The 23,808-nt window shown below is 41.4% G+C and overlaps 1 protein-coding gene across 3 annotated transcripts in view; it reads left to right on the top strand.

The window, feature by feature from the left end:
- Positions 1–213: 213 nt before the first annotated feature.
- UBE3C (ubiquitin protein ligase E3C) overlaps positions 214–23,808 on the top strand; it is an 885,810-nt gene continuing 862,215 nt past the window's right edge. The window contains exons 1-2 of one of the 3 annotated variants that reach the window (XM_069211153.1): positions 214–369; positions 11,251–11,335. The gene's annotated coding sequence lies outside the window, so the exon portion shown is untranslated. Of the gene's footprint in view, positions 370–471; positions 575–11,234; positions 11,336–23,808 lie in introns of those variants that run through there. The other 2 variants (XM_069211154.1, XM_069211155.1) reach the window with 2 other exon arrangements.

Here is a 23,808-nt window from a genome sequence, read left to right on the forward strand (position 1 = left end):
GGTTGCCTAGGAGAGCTCATTTTCACTGGTTTTGAGGCTCCGGTCGCTCCATTGTCCTCTAGGATTGGCTGACAATTTATACCAGCTGGCCTGTACGAAACTGAAACGAGACCCGGGGTTGGCTGGATTAACGATTGTCAGGTTTTGATTGGTTGTTTGAGTTTGCAAGTGCCCCGGCACAATATACAGCTGCTGTTTATGCCCGCCTTTCATGAGAAGGCGGGCTCTAGTGACGCTAGTGGGGAGATGATGGCTCTTTACTGAGTGTTCTGTAAAGAAACCCGACCGTCTGCTTGTTTAAGTCACCCAGCACCCAGACACGAAGCCAGCTGGAGACACTGGCGACACGTGCGACTGGTATCCGTGCTGGTGAGTAAATTAGTCACTACTACTAGGTCATTCCGGCTAGGCTGTGCCTGGCAGGAGATTCTCTTTCGTCGCTGGTGAGCCACCCGAGCCATACTGAGTCACATGTACGTCTTGTGCTCACCTTCACTTCCGACCTGCTTTGCCACTCTGCTAGATAACTGCCCTGTTCTGGGCACACCTGCCAACATTTTGTGACCAAAAAGAGGTAAAGTACGTTTGGTTTCAAAGTGCTTGGCTTGGTGCTGCATCGCGTTGCTTCTGACTTAGTGATGACATCATAGGAAGTAGCATCGTGCAGGCCAGAGCAAGGTTTCAGAAAGACAATTGATAAGAAGTTTGGCTTTTTAATGATAATGACCACCTGCTCTGCGAAAATTCACGTGGGCCCAGAAAACGTCCTTTAATACTCAGAGGGATGACAGTGGTTTACGAGCACACCCACAGATAACATACATATAAATGCCTGTACACAAGGAACAGTATGCCCACGCAGTAAACGGAAGGGGGTACCCTTTTATGGGATTCTGCCACACGGCGTGCATTGTAAGCTGTCTGCCAGGGACATTTTAAGGGTTTTGGGGGCCCTTGGTCAAAGGTATTTTGAGGTCCCCTGTTCAGACCACCTTTGAATTTATGATACAATTTCAGCTCTCATGCCCTCATTGGCCAGGTCACTGACAGTGCACAGAAACACTCGTCCGTATTCTAAATATGTTTACATCTAATATTCAGGGATAATGATGTGCGTTTTTAAAATTGTAACACAGCGCTGCTCACCAATATTACTGCAAATAATCTCTGCGACACTCCCATTTCTCCTATATGAGGCTCTGTTTTGATCTAAACGAAACTTTTTATGGATGTTGCATGAAATAGAAACACGACTTTCTCTGCAGAATGGACTCTCACCCATGCTAAACACAAATGAAAGAAAAAACGGCATTTTAAACAATCTGTTTACAAATTATTCAAGATCATCAGGGTAGGGCTCTGCAGAACAGAGCTGACTCTAACAAGGGACCTACTGAAAGGCTGGAGGCCTTGGCTAGAGCCCACTTTCCCATGCCTTAAAACGTCTCTGCTGTCTGCAGAATGACAGCAGCCTGATGGAACGACTTAAGAGCTGGACGAATAGCTAAATGACTGAACGGTAATTGTAAGAGGCTGGATGGACAAGTGATAAAGCTACAATCAGTTATCATGGCAGTAACAGAAGGTGGACAAAATAGTGCAAAGCTAGTTGAGTAACAACAGAGCCCTGAACGTGGACATAGCCATAAGGTACAGTTTGATGATGGCCGTGTATTCGATGCAACTGATTTGATGTTGTCTACCTGAATGTAAGCAATGTAGTTTCTTTAATGTTGGGGTACCATGGTTGAACTTCTTCACGCTCTTGATGAGGTAATGCAGCATGAAAGCTTATCTTTCAGGGGTGCTAGCATGATGCCAGAGAGGCTGTTGAGCAGATCATTGTCTCCGTCCAGGTGGGAAAGTCCCGGGGTATACTCTGTTGAGCGTGTGTGTTTAAAGGAGAATTGGTATCTTGCTATTTGGTCTTCTTGACTGTGTGCCCCCCTGAAAGAGAGGACAATGTCCAGGGTAAACCCAAGTGGTTTTGCATTGGTTGCCAGTTGTAGGGTGAAGCCGCCTGCCGAGGTTCTTGTGGGTTAGCCAAGCTTGAATTTGTGATTGATTAATGTTGTAAATGAAGAGGACGATACCTGTCTTTGCTTGAGCTTTAGGTGAGTGATGTTACATCTAGTTGTGGTTCAGCTTGAGCCTGGTTTTGAGTTGGTAAATGTCTTTAGTAAATGAGATTTTGAGGAAAGGCCTGTTGACTGCGTATTGTTGGGTGTTAATGCTATTTTCCCATTAGTATCGATCTAAGGGATTGCATGCAGAGGTTGAAAGTGTGTGAGTGGAGTGATGATTCCACAGGAGGTGGAAAATATCTGATGTTTTGAGGTCCTATCTAAAGTGTTGATGAGGTAAGAGGTGAACCAACGCAGGTCGATATCAATGACACCTGTGTAGTACTGTAGGATGTGGATACGTGCTACTGACCAAGGTCAGGAGGCAGATGTTGTTCTTGTAATTGGCTATTTGAATTAGCAGTTTCCATGCTTTATGATGATAAGATTATGGATTGGTAGCTTTATAGAAGCTTGTTCTTGGGGAGTTCTTGTTCTAGCTTGGTCGAGGCCTTTTCTCAGTTATTTTACTGATAACATTTCAATGGGTAATGAGGTGGTCGCTGACCAGATTGTTAGGGTCCTAGGTAGGATCCTTTAGCAAGGGAAAGTTCTGTCCTTTCTTGAAGACATTGGGGAAGGTTCCTCACCTTGAGGTGAAAATGGGATTGAGGGTATCTCTTTGAATTCTTTTTACAATGGATGATGGTAGAGAGTCATCGTATTAGAAAGTGGCCTTGAGAGAGCTGATCATGTATGAGATTGGCATGTGAAAGAATGTTGAAGGTTGGGAGTGGTGGAATGGAGAGGTGTGGAAGTGGTTGTCTGTTAATTGTTGATGTGATATATTATTTTCATGATCTTCTCAGTTAAGACCTGATGGAGGGATGGGAGTGCACTTGTCGGCTGATTGGGTAATTTGACAAGTCTGGGAGTGCCTTGATGCAAACGGTGTTTGACTAACTTGCCCCATTAACTGCTGGTGCTTGAGCCCCAGGTTAGGCCTTTCTTACTATTTGGGCGACTTCATGCTTAAACTCTTAAGCTTTCATAAATTGTTTCCACAAATGTTATTCAGGCCAAATCTGTGTCATTCATTTCCCCACATGTTGGACATGTGGGGATTCTGAAGGACACAATGACTTCTTAATTCCCCTAAAGAGGACCAAGAAAATAACCCAAAAATAGCAAAACATGTTCTGAAATATAAGAAAAACGTTATTTGCAAGAATGTGCATATACAAAAGGCTTGTTGTGTTAAGGACACCCTCTTCCCAGCCTTGAGGAACAGGTAGTTGTTAATAAATAAAACAAATCTGTTTTTTTAAAACAGTTTTTCCGCTTTCCTAAGACGTAGTGAATGTTTTCTATTTTTTGCTGTTTCTACTTACTTGCAGTTTGTGGCAGAAACTGGTGTGAAACCCATGGGTGAACTGGAAAACAAGATATTTCTGAGAAGTAGACAAAATCCGGAATTCAGCAAGGGTTGGTTTGTGTAGATCACCCTTGTTTTTTCCCATAGGAACAAATTGTTGAAATCTCAAAATAATCAAGATAAGTAGGAAAAATACAAATAAGTGACAATGTTTTCATCTGTAATTGTTTTGCCGAGATAGCGGATTTACAAAAGTAATAAATGGTTACCTCTGTCAGACCTATTTAGTCATAAATATATATGCAGTGATTATTGGATGTCCAGATACCAGAGCTAATGACTAACCTGGAGCTTACAATGATTATGAATTAGTTTATAGGTAGCACCTAATGAATGAGAAACCTATGCATATTTGAAATGTGCCCCTCCTGTGTAAAATGTATATAGTCTGACTGTAAGCCTAATGAACTATTAATGGTCCACATAGAGGCAGAATTTTTAACGTTGTTAATAATAATAAATTGTCATCAGATATACCTTTAGGATATATTTTAATCTGTGCCTTCACTATTGTCTCTTTATCAGCTAGGAAAAAATAAATTTGAAAATATGTTTTGTGTGAATGGAAATTAAATGTATAGTCAGGAAAGCCAGCCTGTAGTATATGCCAACAGTATACTAGTTCATAGAAATCTATGCACCTAAAGTGAGGTTCTCTTTTTACTTATTCACTTTCTTCCAAAAGAGGCAGGCCCTTACCTATCCAAAGTACAGTTAAAATCCCCACATATAATCAGTGGAGTCTCCCATTCTTTGGATTGTCCTAATTTGGACTATAAACTGAACATAGGGCCTGATTCTCAAAGGTAACTTATAGTTTCAAGTATGTTTACTCTTTTGAGTAGTTTATTGCTTTTCACTGTTCACAAATTCAGAGTGTAAGTTACTGCTAAAAGAAAACGGTAGTAAGTCTAGTACTACACATGGCTGACCGCTGGCAGTACAACACCCTCTCATAGAAAATAATGGAGGACAGGAAATTAAAATAAAATCCATAGGAAATAATATTAAATTAATTTATTTAGAATAGTTAATATAATTATAAATTGCTGTTAAAGAGAAGGTGTATGAGTAGTACCTTTATTATTAAATTAAAACGAATTAATTACCTTTTTAAATAAAAATCCATCCAACAATTCATTTTATTAAGCCTGTTTATATTAATTTTAAATAATTCTAGACACCGCTTTTAAAAATTGGTAATGCACATTATTGTTTTCTTTAGCTGAGAATGTATTTTTGCTTTAAACTTTGATAAGGTTATTTTAATTACATTGCATATATGTCCATTCATGTTTTTATTTAAAAAATAAATTAATAATAATAATAATAGTTCGGTAGCATTTAAAAAACATTTCTACATTTAAAGTAAATATATAAAAGAATTAACATTAAAATTTACCATAAAATGTTTAATATTCGTTTTCAAGTTAAATATATATATATATATATAAATGTTAATTTTCTACATACTTTACCACAGGGAAACTTTGGACTCGGAGCACAGAGTACAGGGAAAGATTTGTGAGTACCCATAATATATGCCATATGTACCTGAATTTCTCTCTGCACCTGGAGATCCGAAATGCCTGTTTTGTAGGGTTCCATGGTTGCCATCTGACCCAGAGCCCAAATAGTGAAGTTGTCATCCTGGCAAGTGAGAGGAAATCGGGATGTACCTCTTGTTGATGCCAACTATCCATGGCATCCAGTGGGCTTTCTGCGCTACAGGGGCAGACTTGTGGGTAATCCCTTCAGTATTCCTTTGGAAGAGGGCAGAGTAACACCAAATAACTATTGGGGCTTTAGGGGTTGGGTATGTGGGCCGATATGTGATGGCCACCATCCCATTCTCTCTCTTTTATTGTTTTTTTAAATGTTATCTCTCGGTATGGTGGGCTTTGTGCCACTTAGGATTGGTACCCCCAATATACCCTCAAAAGGGACCAAAAGATTGCTGGGATGTTTAGAGATCCTGTTGGGCTTCCTTTGCCCCAGGGAAGGGTAGATTTAGGATGAAACCGTCGGTTTGCTCCTGCCAGGGGAGAGGGGCCTGGGGGGGTGAAAGTTTGTTGGGGGTATAGAGGTGGGGAATAGGCCAATGCCAGGGTAGGTTGTGCTCTTCCATTCATTTCTTAAGAATACCATTCCCTGATGGCTAGGTGGGGTCTCTGCTTCCCTCAAGAAGGGCAGGTCCGCTGCCCTCAGGAAGGGCAGATTGGTGTAAGCCCTCCATTCTGCCCCTTCCCCCTGCAGGGCAGAAAGACTGTTGAAGCCTTCTGGTGAGTGGGGTCAGGTCCATGTCAAGACTGTTGGGACTGTTATGAGGTGGGGAAGAGTCTGATTCCCAGGACAGGTAAACCCCTCAATCTGCACCTTGAGGGGGGTGGGAAGACTGAGCTCTTTGTGGTGAGGGTCTGGTCCGATACCAGGGTGGGCGATCCTAATGCAATTTTGATTCTAAAAATAGCATTCCCTTGCTCTTCTGGGCTTTCTGCCAGCTCCCTGTACCTGCCAGGCAGAAAGACTGTTTATTTTTTGTTTTTTTCTATTTTTGTCCAAATTGTCCTCTTTCACATGATACCCCTCCTGCCTTGGTTGGTGCTTGGGGGCTGGGTAATGTACCACTGGGCATCGATCAAAGTAAAAGCAGTTGGGACCTAATATTTTTCACTTTCTTTTTGTGACACCATGCTGGTCATTACAGAACTAAAAGAAAAATATCCTCCGGGTGCAAGTGAAGTGCGCACCAGAAGAATTGTTTGTCTCTATGTGGAGGCTGAGATGTGCTCATCCTATGTATTCCTGTGGTAGTTAGAAGGACGTAAACATCTCTTCTTCCGCATTAAACAGGTTAAGAATACTTTGTAACTTCTTGTTGCTCGGTTCATGATAGCCTTGAGGCAGGTGGCTTTAGTTGAGGCAATAAGGACTCTGCATGCTATACAGCATGCTTTGAGTGAAGTGAGGTAATTTGGGTATGTATTTATCTCCACTTGATTGCGGGTCTATAGCATGTTTCTGTTTGGGTGTACATCTTGTAGACTGAGGGTTAGGGATTAATGGAACATGTTTTCAGTGCTGTTTTGAGTTCTTCAAGGTTTTTAAGGGAAATCTGGTGGGTGCCGATATTTGCATTAACATCGTATATGGGCTGTGCTTTTGTTGGAAGAATTACAGGCCAGTTTTAAGTTTCTCTGTTGTCTTTAGGAGACAAGTGTTCACAGCTTTTAATTGGCCATCCTTCTACTCTTGCTTTTCGACTACACAGAGAGCATACATTTACTGAGTTTTTGCCCTTGTGCTAATTCATTGCAGAAAATGCACCACCTGTCTAGTGTAAAGACTTTGATAGTCTCCTTTTCTTCTTCTGACATCTGCAAGTCTCTGAAATCTGACATCAGCATCGATCAGGTTGTTTCCACTTAAGCTTTTTAATGCATTGCCATGTGTTACTGACCAAGGTTTCTGCCGGTCAGCCCAGTGGGAAGTGTGCAGCAGCAATGTTTCCAGCTCATAATTTGAAGAACAAGGTTGTAATCAGCAGAGCAGCGCTGAGTTCAGCGCCGCCCTGGCTGATTATTCTCAGGAGCGCTGTCAGCCTGTCGGGATCTTAGATCTTGGTGGGGATGGCGATAGGTTGGCAGGTCTGCCAACCTCGTAATGTGGCAGTCGGACCGCTGCAGTGGTTCGACTGCCTCCGTGAGTCTGGCCGTCTTGTGACCACTAAACTCATAATCAACACCTTAATGTTGATGGTGTTGTGGCATTAGCTGGTAAGCTGAGATGCTGCTGGAACATTAGCTCGATTGGCTAACATGTCACTGGAAAATTGAAAGACTGAACCAACAGAATGAAGAAAACATACAGGATATAAAACTTAAAGTACATCTTATTATGCCCTGATTAAGTTCCCAGGACGGAACGAAACAGGTTGGCTGGGTCTGCATGAAATGATATAAATGTAATAAAAGAAGAATCTTTGTGAATAAAAAAGAAAAAAGTAAAACAAGATACAGAGCATTGGACACTTCTTTTTGTTGATTAAACAGCTTCTTTCATGCTGTCGACACAGATATGGCTCAACATTGAGCCGTGAATTGGGATTATGATGGGATCGATTAAAATTTATTTCCCCTCTTTCATAATTACTCATTACTATACATCGTTTGGATGTAGGCAGTTACAACTTTTGGATTGGGCACTGAAATTGTATTGCTTGAGGAACTGACCTGTGCAGCTGATGCAACCACGACTGCTGTGTTACTTAATGTTGTAATATTGTTTGTTTTGTTCTCAATTTCGAAAAAAAACTAAATTATAGTACTATTTAACCTAGTTACATTTTTTCAAGTATAGTAAACTTCTTTTAATTTTGCCTGTACTTATCATAGTGAGATCAAAGCCAAGTAGGTGGGTAACTCCTTATGGTAAAATATACCCTAAAACTTGAAGAAAGAAATAACAAATATTCTTCTGTAAAATATTAATGTAGGTTGTTATATTTTTAAAATGTAGAACACATTAAAGAAGTGACAGCATCCGTAGCGTATTTTAAGTTTACAACTGATTTATTCTGTCTATATTGCAATTCTTTCAATTAAAAAAAGCCTAAAGTTAAAATTATTTTATGATTATTAAAAGTTATGTATAGAGTTAATTAAACAGTATGTAATTATATTATAAGAACTAATGTTTTAATTAAAGTTTGTAAGTCTGGTAAAATAAAAATATTTTTAGATATATTTGTAACTACTGAATTAAATTTATTTAAATGCTTTACTATTAAAATAATTGAATGTAGCAATCTTTCCTATTTGGTTACATTTAATTTTAAGTTCGTCCCTCCAGTATTTTCCATGAAAGAGAGTTGCAGTACCTATGGTAGGCCATGTGTGGTGCTGGATGTACTTCAGCTCTGAGCTGGAGTACACTTACTACTTACTGTTTTGGGTCCTTTTTGCCTGTAGTTATTTTAGTAGTGTAGTTAGTGAATAGTAATAGGCGTACTCTTTTGTGTGAGTGTCTGTCCCTCCCTAAACTCCTCCTTAACCATTCCTTACTCTTCCCTAAACCCAGGGCCTTGGCCAGTTGGGTGGTGTTACTGGGGTACTATTTGACTCTGAGGTCCTACCTCTGTGATTGCATATGAAATGTGGGGATGCTACTGTATTGTTTTAACTCTGCTGTTTGTGAATCATGCATATGGGTTGTGTTCTATTGTAAAACCTGAATAAAAAAACCAATTCTGTTCTGTTGGAAAATGTGACAACTTCAGACTTATGAAGCATCAGTTGGATGGTCATTAAAAAAGCTCTGATATCAAGATGCCTATCCTTGTGTGAGACAAAGGTTAACATGGGTATCAGTCACACAGAGACAAGCAGGATGGCCTTACCTCTGCCCTCAGATCCCAGGTGCTTGATCTTGGAGTGGGGCAGATTGTTTTGAATTAGAGTTTGAAGTGGGGCAGATTGTTTTGGATTGGAGTGCGGCGAATTGGAGTGGACTGGATTGTGGTGAGTGGTATGGATTGGAGTGGGGTGGATTGGATTGGTCTAGGATGAATTCGATTGACTGGGGTGGATCGGTGTGGGGTGGACTAAAGTGGGCAGATTGGGGGGATGGATTTGGATGTACTGCACAATTCTGTGTTAACGTATCATTTCAGAAATTGCACATAAGAAAGAAACCATGTTGCTTTATGATATTTAAAACAAGATAATACTTATCTTTTGAGAACAGTGTCCACAATCAAGAACAAAACAAAGGAAAACGTGAGAAAAGACGACTTGGCAAAATAAAAGAAAGTTAACTATGGAAAATAGATCTTCGCAATTCTGTTTGTACTGTTGGGGATTTTTTTTTTTTTTGCCAGTCGCAGACCTTCTATTTGCATGACACTAAAAGTAAAAAGAACAAAATAGTACCTCAGTCGTGTAGGGAGATGTGAATGGGCACTGATTAAGTTGAATCAATCAATGCTTGGTCCCTGCTCCACAGAGCGAGGAACAAAAATGATGCTAGGCCTGGAATGACGAATTATAAGGCTGTAAAAAAGCATGCCAGGCAAGGCAAGTGAAGTGGGCCCTAAGCCTTTGTTATCAGCAGGGTTTTGCAAGCGAGACACTTTCACTAGCACTTGCTCTCAGGCTAGACCTTAAAAACTTACTTTATTGGTGAACCTGCATGTTCTCCAAAGGCACTAAGAAAAGGCAAAAAAGACACAGTACTTTTCACCTTACCACATACCCAATTCCACAGCATACTTTTGTCATAGGGTATGCAAAACGTTGTTGTTGGTGGATATGCTGGGCCACTACCGGTATAAAAGTAATTTCCTGAAGCTACAAATGTAACTTTGATCTCAGTTAGCACACATTGACATGGTAGCCCCTGCAACTTTATGCGCAGGTGAGCTCCTTGTGAAATCTCAGATTGCTATGAGCAAGGTCACTGGAATTATGCACAAGAGCACCAAATTATCAGACAGGGTTGACTAAATTATGTGACATAATGCAGTACTTTTTCATTGTATTACTCCATTATTTTTTGATTTGTGAACTTGTAAACATGGTAATACAGTCTGGCCAAACGTTTCACCTTTAATACCATTTTAGCAATCAAGTGCCACAATAGGCAACTGAAAGATGACCAGTCAACTTTTGCACAATCCCGTTCGCTGCGTGAACACATACTGCATATGCCACATAAATCTACCATCTGCTGCATAATCTGCAAATGGTAGATTTATGTGGCATATGTAGTATATGTGATATTTATTTTTTTAGAAATGTTTTTGCTCTTGGGGGCTGACAGAAGATATTCTGCGTCGCCCCACCCTTTTTTTTTTTTTTAAAGAAATGGAATCCTCTGGTGCTCAGACTGGAAAATCCATTAGATCCCTTCAAGTGGCCCCCACCGCACTGGGTTAAGGCATTTCCTTAAAAATAATAACCAACTCAGTGAACAACTATCTAGTGTCCACACAGGCCATAGTACAGCAAACCAGCACACTGAAGTTGGCAGATGTAGTTTTCTGCATATTTGATGATAATGAAAACTGTTTTTAAATGCTGCTGGATCTATTTTAGAGTTTTGTTTACTTTGTCAATCATATCCTCATACAACCTTGAAAAAATGTATGGGCATGGGAGGCACTGTGCTGCTAGTTTGGTTTGCCTCTAATCTCTTGACCTCGTTAGCACGTGAAGTGTAACAAGTCACACAATGCAAAATCCCACTAACATTTGGAATACTCCTGTGATACTTATTTCCACCCCTGCTATGCAGTCTTTACGTTGAACCCCACATGTACTCCTGAAAGAGTTCACTTTAAACTTACACCGTACGCAGATCCTTCCCAATTTTGCATGCAATTGAATCTGCCTTTCCAGTATCTTTTTATTGATGCCATAAAACTGCAAGAGTAGATATCTGAAACTAAACAACTCTAAAACAGAGTTCCTGTTTTTCTTTCCTAATAAAAGGTCCACAACAAAATACTCAGGTGCTTAAATAATGTGGCTTTTACCTTTGCGGTTGAAGTCACCCAATCCTCGGGTTTTGAACAAACAAAAACCTTTGATAGGAAGCATTCTTCAAACATTTCTCAACACAAATTTTCTTCGAATTGCACATCGTATTGGTCTTGTATTTGTAGATCTTATTTTCCAAATCACATACCTTAGCGCCAGAATATGAAAGTATTTAGATGCATCCTAACCAACTCATAGTATATTTGTTATCTAGGCTGCCAATGAGGAAGACCTAAATGACTGCCTGACAGATCACCAGATCAGTGCTACATAAAAAGGAATCTGATTATTATCATAAGGTAAGTCTTAACACTTTGTTGTCTCCTGTGCTTGAAGTCAACTTTTAGATATGGTCAGAGCTCTAGACTGCCACAGTTTTGATAGCTGCTATTTCCAAGTACTAATCTCTTTGACCTGACTTATTTTGTTTAAGAGTGTTCTGTGTGGTTTGAATTATTTGCTGCTATCCTCCTATGATATCTTTTTTATGTCTATTTGACCTATGCAAAAGCCGTGAAAAAAAAAAAAAAACATTTCATTCATCAACATTTTCCCAGAACCTCTGTTCTAGAATTGTTAAAATGTTTATAGAAGCACCTTGTGTAGGGACATCCAATTTTGTAGCATGTGGAGTTAGTAGGATTTGGAGGGAGCAATTGTAAATAATCCATGTGAATGAATATTTTTGATAGCCTTAAATTACAGTGAATACCATGCACATTATTGCTGTCTGTGTTCTTGAACTAGAAAAACGTGATAATTGTGCCGTACATTTTATAAGCTGTGAATGTGTGATTGCGTCAAAGATGGATGAAGGGAGAGTGATTATATGATGGAAGATTAGAGAGATTGAAAGCTTTGTGACGGTGAATGCGGGTTAGAAGAGTGTATGCCTGATGACAAAATGAATCCTGTGTGGGTCAAGAGTGCATGTGTGTGGCGGAGGCTGGAGACAGATGATAATGTGAGTGTGGGAGGTGTTGTGACGAGCAAGTGCGAGTTACTCTTTATAATTTAGGTTAACAGACTGCAGATGAATGTAACTGATGTGATTTTAGCTATGTTTCTAGTTTGTCTAGAACTGATTTTACTTTAATTTGTGGTGTTTTTTTTTTCTGCACATCTAAAATTGGTGGTTCCAAAACATTTTAATGGCACCTTCAATTTTTGTCTTTGGACTATTGAAAAACTATCTGGAGCTCTTTCCCTGTTTACACTAAAAGAAATGATGGTTCATATAGACACACAACAGACTACAAATTTAAATTAATATCCTGTATGTTGACTAAGTGCTTAGTCTTGTAGAAAGTCCATAATATGTGTATTTAGTACTAGCACACAGCATAAATGTATTGTCCAATTTATTTTTAATCTGTGCTTACCATGTTTGAGTATGATGTGCACTTCAGATGACAACATAAATATTTTTTCTATAGTTTAATTGTTTCTTTAAATAAATAGGATACTTTTCTTCAGTGTTTGATTCATATCTGAAGGGTGATCGCACTTTATTTTAATAGACAGGCTTGCAACTAACATAACAAAAACCTTAAACTGAGAGATACTTTTCTGCCTAGATGGGGTTCTATTTTGAGAAGTTAAGCAAAACTACTTGAGATCTAGGCGAACAAGTTACTTACCTTTTGATAACATTCTTTCTGGTGGATATTCAGACTTCTATGTCCTAAGATTTTGACTCTCCCCAGGCTACTGGCTGGATCTGGGAAACTGGGTGGCACTATCTGCCTCCACCAAAATTCTGTTCCTGTCAAATCTGCTGAATACGAAACTCTAGGTCTATTCGATAAACCAGGAAGTCTTGACCCTGAGAAAGGGACAGTCCCTTAAAGTAGCCACCATTCTCTGTGGGTAGTGAACACGACTTGAAGAATGTGCTCCGAGAAAACAGAATGTAGCATAAAAAAACTCCTGGCAGGAATCTGACAAGGAGATGGCAACACAATACGATGGAATTCCCACTTAGTTAGAAGAGACAGTACTAATTGACAGGGAGGCAGGGTGAAAGAACCCATATGGTCAGATCCCACAGACCTGGAGCAGGACTACAAATGAGATAACGGATAACACCACAAAGAAAATCTTAGCAAAATTGAAAATAGCCCACAAATAATCCTCTGATAGAAATTCTCAGAAGCATTTTCAATGTATATATCGAAGGCCCTGATTGGCCTATAATAGTGTGCAGAATAGAGGAAGTAGGAGGTAACCAGAATCTGCTATCTTGAATTGGGTACATGCCAATAATGGAATATCCAGTTAACTCACTTACTTTTGAGCTAGGAGTGAAGACACTCTGGTTCTCTCCCCAGTCCTCTACAACAATAAATCTGAGCTGTCAATTGTACCTGTATCATGGCAACTCCAGTACAAGTGGTCCCATCCCAACTGTGTGCCCTAAGGCAGCGAGGGCACTCTGGCTTACACGAGATTCCAGCGCCAGGCCTCCAGGTGGAGCCCAGGCACGCACTTTGACGAACCCGCAGGTGAGGAACCTGCGGACAGGTTCTTCGCTTTATGCAAGTTGGGACTGCAGCTTTTGTAATAATATAGCCCTTGCCCAAGGCTCCAGGTTTAGTTGGGTGATTAAGAAAACATTTGCAGATCAAGGCAGGGGCATGGACTGCGGAGGCCGCTTCCCAATACTGTCAATTGATACAATAATGTTTTCATCTTACTAAAACAGTAAAATTCCTCAAAACATGCGATAATCAGCAATACCTGAAATCTCATTCTGACATTCTACCTTAACAGTAGGAAGCGGGATTGAAGTTCTTTTAAATCTGTCTGAGGCATCATCTTTCAGTTGGGAAGCATGAAAAACAGTATAAGTTCTTCAAGAGAACGGTAATCTCAACCGGGCCATATCTGGATTTATCATTTGTGTGTGATTTCAAAAGTGGCTAAGAAATAAAAAACATATTTTCCATATAGATGAAAGATAAAAGGTTGAGAGAAACAGGTACAGTCCATCCTTCTTAAGTAAACTGTACTTCTCCAATTCCCATATTCTTTCCCGTGGTACTTTGTGTAACATCTGGCAGAGGGTGTACATAGACACTAAAAACAGTAGGGCTTAAGGAGCAACCCTGAGGGACAAATATGGCAGCTGTAGTTTAGTAGATAAAAAAGTATTGACAGAGACTTGAAATGAAGCAAACCATGCCAGGGAATCTTTGCAGACCGCACAGTTGAGTAGTCTTTGCAGAAGTGAGTTATGAGACCCTGTAGCAAAAGCAAAGACACTAGAACAACCCAGTCATTTTACAGAAGATGGCTAAAAATATGTATAACAAATCACTTAAAAAAAATAATTATGGGATTATTTACACTTTATTTGGTAGAGGTTAGTCAGTGAGATCCAAACCAAGGTAATCTCAATGAGTGAAGGAAACTTCAGTGAGTAGGCATAGTCTTGTATTTGAGTTAAGATACATATGCGAGGATACTTAGTAAAATATGCAGCAGATTTCTTCAACAATGGCTTGTTTAAATTTCATGTCAATACAAAAAAATCTAAAGTACATTTGCAGTCAGATACAACTTAAATAAAGTTATGTAGAGTGTCACCTCAATAAGAATACACCAACTAGACCAGAAAACGTAGTGAATGTTTTTTAACCAGTGCTCTTGTTAGGTTCACTGGAGGTGAATGTTTGACATTGTTCAGCATTCTGTCCATCACTTGTTCTTTGTGCACTAGGAGGGGTTAAGGCACCACTCAGCCTAATTATATAGACTCTAAATTAAGATAAATGAGGTATTTTATACAAATTTTCAAAAGACTGATGTTGAGTAGATGTCAATGTTTCAGTGTTTCAGGACAATAACTAGAGAGCAGGAACCTTTTAAAGAACATGGACAGGAAAAAGAAAAAAATGAACATAAAACCTCAAATACAGAAATACGGTTAAATACAATGTTTGTACCAGAAACACAATTAATTTGGAGAGTGCACTAGGGTACGCCAAACTGAAAGGTGTAATGGTGGATCAGTTAAGTGTCAGTGAAGACATGCCAACCTTGCGCTATAGAGAAAGGATGTTCGTATGCAGAAAAATGATTGAAAAAAAGCGATTGTGCTAACTAAAATTCATTTAATCTGTACCTTAATTTGATCCTCTTTAAAAAATATATATATATTTTGAAGTACAATTCTGAAAGAAGAGGAAGGTTGCCTAGGTGGCGTGAAGGTAGTAATTAATTTACAACACTCCACCAAACATAAAGGTATTCCTATTAAGCTGTTCTCGATACCAAACAGCTATAGAATTATTGGCTGAATGATTCAGAGGAATCTGTTTAAAACCAGTTGGATAGCAGAAATTAATCAAAGTGCCCGCTGTTTAAAATTAGATAGCGTGCCAGATAGTATGTAGCTTAAGTATTAATGGAAGCTGTGAAAGATGATGCTGTATTAATCACCTTTGAAACAAAATGGGCACAATATACAGGCAGTTAAGAAAATCTGATATCAGATTGTGAAAAACAGCAATAGTCCTTGCTCTAAATCCTGGATATTTGCCCAAATGAGCTTGAGGAGTGGCAGAAAAGGCACCCTCTTGTAATGGTGAAAATAGTTCAAGAATGTCAAATCAAGGTGTTTTCTCAAGTAATTGCTAATTCGTGAAGAGGCTGTGATCGTACCAAAAAAAAAGTATGTATGAAGCACAAATAAAACGGTAATGATATTAAATGTTCACCCCAAAATCTACTTAGTGTTAATTGAAGAGGTTAAAAAAATAAACAAGTAGTACTCTCCGCTATCAAAACCAGTAATTTAGCAGGAGAGCCAGTAACCTCCTAATGTAATAAATAAACTCATATAATCACAAAATATGTTGGTATGGCTCCAAAAAATTCAAAATGTGTGCCATGACATATTGAGTTCCTTGAGTGATGTACACAGAAGACCTGTACCTAATTCAGAATTTTGGGCCTGATGTACTTCTATTTTGTTTTGTGACTCGCAATTTGCGATGTTGTGCAAATTGCGAGTCGTAAAACAATGTACAACAGTGTCGGCCACACTGTTAGCGATTCACAAATGGGTCGCAAAGGACCTGCGTAATCAATTTCATGAGGCAGGTTGCAATTTGTGACCCATTTGTGAATGTGTCTGTGACTGCTTTGCCAATAAAGCAAATTATTTTTAAATTCAGCCTGTTTTCCATAAAGGAAAACGGGATGCATAAAAAAAAAAGAAAATGAAAAATTACAGTGGAACCACTTCCTGCTCTGAAAAAATGTTGGTGGCCCCAATCACAAAGGGAAGGAGTCCTTTTCGGTTTGCTAATGGGTTACCACCAATTTGAAATTGGTGGTAAAAACTTCAATGGTTTGAGGCTGCATTCATGGTCGCAAAACACTCGTACCTGGGCCTGCAAGTCGCAGTTAGGAAGGGACGCCCCTTCCTAATTGCGAGGCGCAATCTCTGTTTTGCGAGTCTGTAACAGAATTCTGACTCGCAAAATAGGAATAGTACATTCAACAAAACCATTTTGCTGTTGCAAAAGGTGAATTTCGCAGTTTGTGACTCCAAAATAACTTCATACATCTGACCCTTTGTTTCCTGTTTTGCAATGTTTTGCACCTTCAACCCTAGGTTTTTCACCTGTTTTCCACACTTACCATATATATATATATCTATCTCAAGACTTAGGCAAGAGCTGTCCTAAATATAAAAAAAAAATAGTTTTTGAGACCTCAAGATTCCAACAGGCTGAGGAGCAGCGCTATGGGCTCCCAAGGCTATGCAGAGGGAACCCACTGTAGCAGATTGCTGGCATCGACTGGGTTTCTCGAGCCAACCACATTCTTCGAGGGTTGAGGTGCAGACTCCATAGAGACCCAAGTCTGCGGTGAAGTGGGCTTGAGTGTCCCTCCTAGAGCAGAGTATTAAACAACTGCGGGCAAAAGACTACCCATGGACTGAGATGTTCCAGGCAGGCCCTGGGGCTGATGCACTCCCTTGCCCCTGCTACAGTGAAGGCATGCGTTGGGGGTACTAGCCTGTTCCTGCACTAGAAGCTATTGTGACCCTGCGAGGTGACTGGGCTGCTTTCCCACAATATAATCTGTGGGTTGAGGCCTACAAGCTGAACAGAGGGACCTCCCAAGCATGGAGGCAGTACGGGAAAGCTGAGAGCGGATGTGTAGTGCCACTTTCCACTGATGTGAGCTAAAAGCTTCCTAATGACGGAATAAGGCTTAGAGCAGTAAGAGTTTTAACACAACAAGTGGCCCAGAGCCCTGAATCCGAAGCACCCTGCTAACCAAGACCAGGGAGAAGCAGCTTTAGCCTGACCTTCACCGGGTGTACACCTTCTTGGCAATGAGGTGGGTGGCAATGAGCCACTCCTACGGCATCACTTCTGAGCAGTGGGCCTGGGCCCACCTTAAGCAAGCACTCCTTGACAGATTTAGAGACAATAGATGCAACTGTGCTGTCGGATAAGGAGCTGACTGGCGTGGAGATCATGGCCTTGGCAGTGGTGTTCATGTAGAATCATGATTTGACAGTGGGCTGGGTTGATAAGGAGTTACCGCCAGCATAACCCCGCCAAGCCCCCCAAAGATTCTGGAAAACACCATCTGCTTGTCTGCAGCCACGAGTAATCTTTTGTTACCCATAAGAGAGTAATGACTTTAGGGCAACAAAGAGACAACCTCAACAGTGGTAAGTGCATGTAACTAAGGCATGGGCTTTTGTGAAGGGCTACCTCATGGTCTGTCTTAATGAGCACCGGCAAAAAGCTTAATGAGGGCCTCAACAAGGTGAACGCCACACTGACATCAGCAAGAACATTGCACATAGGCAAAGAATCCACAATGAAATTGAGGCCAGTGAGCAATTGCTGCAGGCCAGATTATCACAACCTTTTGCATCACGAGAAGCACAAACTGAGCAACTGTTCGACAAGTGCAAAAACCGAGAAAACAGGTTTCAAAGGTGCAATGTGAAAATTCGTAATTTGAAAGACAACTGCAAAGTGGACTATCTCCAGCAATGTGTCCCTGCCCTCTTCAGATTGGTTCTCAAGGACGGGGACCAACTTCCACATTAACATAGACTACACAAAGTGGGGAGCAAAACTGCACAGCATGTACACAGATGTTCTCCTATGCTATGAAAGAGTGACTCATTAAAGAAGTGAAAACAACATGCCTAATCCACCATTTAGACAGTAACCTCTTTTTCTCGATCTCTCACCTTAAACACTCTTCAAAAGGAAACAGCTTAAACTAGTAATCACAGACCTTAACTCCCAAAAAAATCTGAGCTAATGATGTATCTTCCAAAAGGGTATTTAGTTCCGTTGTGCTGCAAGGCTATTGACTGTACTGTGGATGATGGATGTGAACTCCTTGGTCTCACTAAAGAAGAAATTAACACCTTGCAAAATGACACTCAGAAAGGGAAACAGCAGTGAGTACTGCAAGAGGCTGCACTACATATCTGACAGAGGGAGGAGATGCTAGTGTTCAACTAAGATGAATACCTTACCCTGCAGGTTCTGGGAGGGCATGTGGGGTGAGCTCCCTCTGAAGATACTGGCCTAGTTTGCAGTGCTGAGGGTGGGTGGGTTTCCTAAGGCACAGGCAACTTTCATCAACTTCATGACCATCCTTTAACATTGGGTTCTGTTATTTACTTGTTGTTAAAGGTATGACTACTGTTTCAACAAGTTCTTGAATTGATTAGGTCAATCCATTAGATGTGCATTACACTATCCTATTAACAGGTAATATGGAATAGGCTGCAGGAAAAGTACCATTTTATTTTACTTTGATTCTGTCCATTCGCTGTTTGAAGGGAATGAGGAAGGGAGCTCCCCAAGAGAAATGCTTCATGAAGAAAGTTGCAGGTTTTTGGTGCAGTAAAAAAGGCAATGCACAATATTGTGATTTGCATTGTTAAACGGGAAATACCTGAACTCTTCCACTAAATGTACTACCCTTTGGTGACAGTTCAAATCCCTAGGGTCCAATTTAGTGTAACCAGAAAATGCAGTTGTTGCAGAAAAATCAATTTTGCTTACACCTCAAAGAATTTCAAGTGCAGTACCATGCATTCTCCCCCCCCCACATGGTTCCAGGAGTAGTTACTCTCTATGACAACTCAGTCCCTCACACATTCATATGAGAAAAGAAAGACCCTCATGAAAGGTTTAGAATAATGCAAGTTAAAGACAGAGGCAGAACGCGAGCACTAGTCAACGCACAGCCCTCAACTAAGGGCCGTCTTTTTCTGTTGTCTCTCTTTGATACAGTTTCTTAGATAGCAGAAGGGGTTGTGCTTGTGGGTGGAGATTTTAATGATTTGGAAGTGGGGTCACGGTGCAACCTGAATTCTCGAGTAAGAGTCTGCAAGATGTTATTCAATACATTGGAATAGTGGATGTTTGAAGAACGTTATATAGTGATGAAGAGAATTTCACTTTTGTCCCTTGTATATAGATCCTACTTCAGTATTTATTGCTTTCTCCTTATTTTTATGGGGACGGGGAGGTGACGAAGCACACATATTTAGCCTTTCTTGTTTGAACCACGCTGACGTAGGCCTTAGCTGGAAATTGAACGGATACCAGGGTCATCGTTCATAGTAGAGATTCATCTTGTATGTTGATTAGAGTTCCCACTCATTAAACTGAGATCAGGCAGGTTTTTTCGTATTACTTGGCCAGCCACAAACTACAACGGCTTAAAGTAGGTGTACATGTGAATACTATGGTGGTGATAGACTCTAGGAAAAGAGGCCGGAAGCTTATTGAAACAGGTGGTAAAAGATCTGAAAACCTTCAAGTCACAGAAACCACCAACAACTTCACTTAATAAAACTACTACATGCACTAAATAGGGTTGGGGCCAGGTATGGGTCCGATAAATTGACAAAGCTAAGTAGTCACTCTTATGGCTGAACAGATATTTTATGTAAAGGACAACACCACTGGTAAATTGATAAAGAATACACTTAAACCGCAGGCAAATAAGAGATTTGTTAGATGAGGCAAGTCTTGTGCAGTGAAGCAGAGAAGACATTGGCTTAAGGCACTTCTATGTGTTGCATTATACCAGAGGTCTCCAAATACTAAAAAGCATTTGATCTTGCCATTTCGCAGCTTCATTACTGAATTTAAAATCTGACCAGTGAGAGGAACTCAAATGCCTTGACTTGGATGCAGTTCGAAAAGGAGACCAAAGGTACGAGACCCAGTAAAGTACCAGCTTATGAAGGCTACTATATGAGCTTCAACAAAACAAAACGTTTTATGACATACTGGCACTGATACTAGAGGCGTTCGTTAGCAGTTTCTCTGCAGAAGGTATTGCACACTCCATGATTGAAGCTAATGTTAAACAAGTGCTTAAAAAGTGGGGGATTTTTTTTTTTAGAAAAAGAACATCATAAAAACTTGCTGGCTATCCTCCTGGCCCTTGATACTGAAAAGGCGTTCAATTTGGTTAGCTAGTCCTTTCTTCAACAAACCATCTCCTGGAAGGGATTTGGGGACTACTCCAACAAATGGGTTAAGGCTATGCACAGAGATTGCAGAGCCAGAATGCTATTTAATCATGACATTTCTGCTCTGTCCCGTCCCCAAGGAAGAGGGACCCATCTCGATTGTTCGCTGCCTACGCCATGCTCCTCATTTCCCTGGCAGTAGGGACCTTCGCGACTGCAGTGAAATTAAATTGCGACATTGTTGGAATTCCCTTCAAGCATAGTACATACAAAATTAGTCTGTGTGCGGATGATACCCTTCTTACTTCAAATAAACCTGAAAGGTCCCTGTTGGACGTGGCCCTTTTGGCAGGTTCATCCCGTGACTTAGCCTCCTTCCTCCTATTTTTTTTCTGACCTCTCGCTGTTGGCTCTAGGACTCTAGCACTGATCAGCAGTGATAAAGTGCTCAAAGTGCAAATGCTCTCCCTTCTAAAGTTGGTATGATTGGGTCATACCTAATTTGCATATTTAATTTACCTGTAAGTCCCTTGTACAATGGTATCCCTATACTCGGGGCCTGTAAATTAAATGCTAGTAGTGGGCCTGCAGCGCTGCTTGCGCCACCCACTGAAGTAGCCTTTCAAACCTGTTTCAGGCCTGCTAGCGCAGGGCCTGCGTGCACACTTTTCTGCCACAGGGACCTGGCATCTAAATTTACTTGCCAGGCCCAGAACTCCCCTTTTACTACATGTAGGTCATTCCTTAGGTTGGCCCTAGCTAGCACTATGGGCAGGGTGCTAAATATGTAGAAGGTAGGACATGTGCCTGGTTGCGTGGCCTGTCCTGGTAGTGACAAACAGCTTATTTGGTTTCTCACTGCTGTGAGTGCTTCCTTCTCATAGTCTTGCATTGGAAATGCCCTGCCTTATGTCTAGGGGTATTGTCTGATTTATGAGGGGTAGCGTAGGCATGGTTGATATGGTTGTAATGGTAGTGAGAAATACTGCTTACTGGTGTTAGTGGATTTTTTATTACTATTACAGAAATGCCATTTCTAGAAAGTGACCATTTCTCTGTGCTTATGACTCTGGTGTTTTGCAGCTTGACTCCAGTCCACGTCTGGGCAGAGTGACAGCTGGACTTTTTGCATACTTTTCAGACAGCCTGTACATAGGGAGGGTGGAGGTGTCACAGAGGTGCACCTGCATACTGAATAGTATTCCTGGGCTGAGAGAAGTGAGAGGCGGGTCACACATGCATTTGTAAAAGCTTTGCCCTGTCCTTACATAAAAGGGTCGTTTACCCCCAACTGATGTTTGGAGCCTGTGCTGCAGGAGAGAGATGGGCACTCCCAGAACCAGTTTTACCTGGTTGGAATCTTCTCTCCCCTTCTTTGTGAAACACTTGCAAAACTGAATATAAGTACAGGGGAGTTTTCCCCTCAATTGGGTGACATTTTGTAACTGGACACAGAATGCTGCTGGAGAAACTCACCAGGAACCGCCATGGACTGCTGCTGCTGCTGTGCTGACCTGTGACCTGCTTGGTCTCGTGGAGGAACTGCCAACTGCCTGCATTCACCTTGTGCTGGCCTGCTGCTGGACCCTGCCTCCCTGTGCTTCCTTTGAACCTTGTCCCTCAGGGGCAGGGTGCTGTGGCCCCTGCAACTGCCTGAAGCACAAGGACATCACATAGTGCCTGGAGAGCGCTTTGCAGACGATATATTGAGTGCCTGGAGAGCGCTCTGCAGAAATTAGCCTAAGCACCTTGAGAGTGCTTTCTTTCTGGGTGTTTTGTGCTTGGAAGCGCTGTGGCAGTACATTGTTGCACACTTTGGGAAGTGCAGTATTTCTGCCCGATATCACCGCCACAACCCGGCTTTGTTTGCAAGTGCGCTGGAGTCACGTTGCCCCTGGGACCCCCAGGGCACCACTGAAATCAAGAATGAGCGAATGTGGTCCTACCGTGCCCCTGGGGTGAAGCACCCTCTGAGGAGGACTCCCGGGGCACAAGCAGGCACCTACTTTGGTGCCTGCTCACCGTTTGGGCCCAGGCAGGCCTTTCTGTGTGAGAAGGAGACGGGCGTGGAAGGAAGCCTCATCGGAGGCTCCCGCCCTACCAGAGCTCCTAGCTGTTTGGTGGACGGGCAGGGGGGGAAGGAAGCCTCATCTGAGGGACCCCTGCCCCAACGGAGCCCTGATATTGCCCCTGGAGATCGTGGATGGGGTGGAAGCCTCACCAGAGGCTCTTGCGCCGCCAGGTCCCCTGTGTTGCCCCCATCGGTGTGCTGGCTTTGCCCCACCCCTAGGAGAGGCCTAATGTAAAAACAGGAGGGGGGCTGTGTTGCCCCTCCTCTCCCACCCAAATTACTGCAAGGGTGCGGAGAAGCGCCAGCGGCCTCCGTTTTGTACGTCCTGGCACTGGAAGTGCCTCGCCATCATCAATACAGGTACTTTGCATTCTAAATGTTCCTGTTATCTGTTATGGACATTGTAGATTTATATGTTTTCCTGGTTCTCTGATTATGTGCCAGATATGTTTGCTGATGTTCCTTTTATGGACATACTACGCTGATATGCTTTCATGACTTGCCATATGTTTTATAATGTTCCTGATATGGGCATTTATGATATTTCTATGACAAGTGCATTTATTTAGTAATGTGATTCCTGACTAATGCTTATGTTGCAGAATAATAAGTAACCTGTGTGTTATGTGTGACAGCTGCTGGTTCTGCAGAGTAACTATTGCGTAACGTTCTGACAACTGCTTGAGTAGCAGGGTATTACTGGCATGTTGTGTTTGGTCTAATAATTACATTGTGTACAATACAGTTTATTTTTATATAACTTGGTGTTGTGTTTCCTTTGTGGTGGGGATAGTGCGTCCCGTATGTTGTGTGTTGTGCAAACGCTTTACACATTGCATCTGGGATAGGCCTGACTGCTCGTGCCAAGCTACCAAGGGGGGTGAGCAGGTATTGTCTTGGACGTGTAACTCCCTTGCCCTGACTAGAGTGGGTGGGTTCTGCCTGGCTTAGCTGCATACCATAGCCAACCAGAAACCCCATTTCTAACAGTCCCTGGAGATTTTGGTTATTAAATTTGAGACCTTTGAATTGGTCTCTCATCTTAAAAGACATGATGACAGATCTGTGGTACTTAGCCCTTCACTGCACCCTTCCAAGGTGCAGAAACTGAGCACTGCAACCCCATACCAATGGACCAAAAAAATAAACACTCATTACTTTGGCGTTTATATAACTCAATTTCCACTCTCCCTACTTAGCATGAGCTGGCCTAGGAG

This window comes from Pleurodeles waltl, chromosome 10 (genome assembly GCF_031143425.1).
Source record: "Pleurodeles waltl isolate 20211129_DDA chromosome 10, aPleWal1.hap1.20221129, whole genome shotgun sequence".
Lineage (NCBI taxonomy): Eukaryota > Metazoa > Chordata > Amphibia > Caudata > Salamandridae > Pleurodeles > Pleurodeles waltl.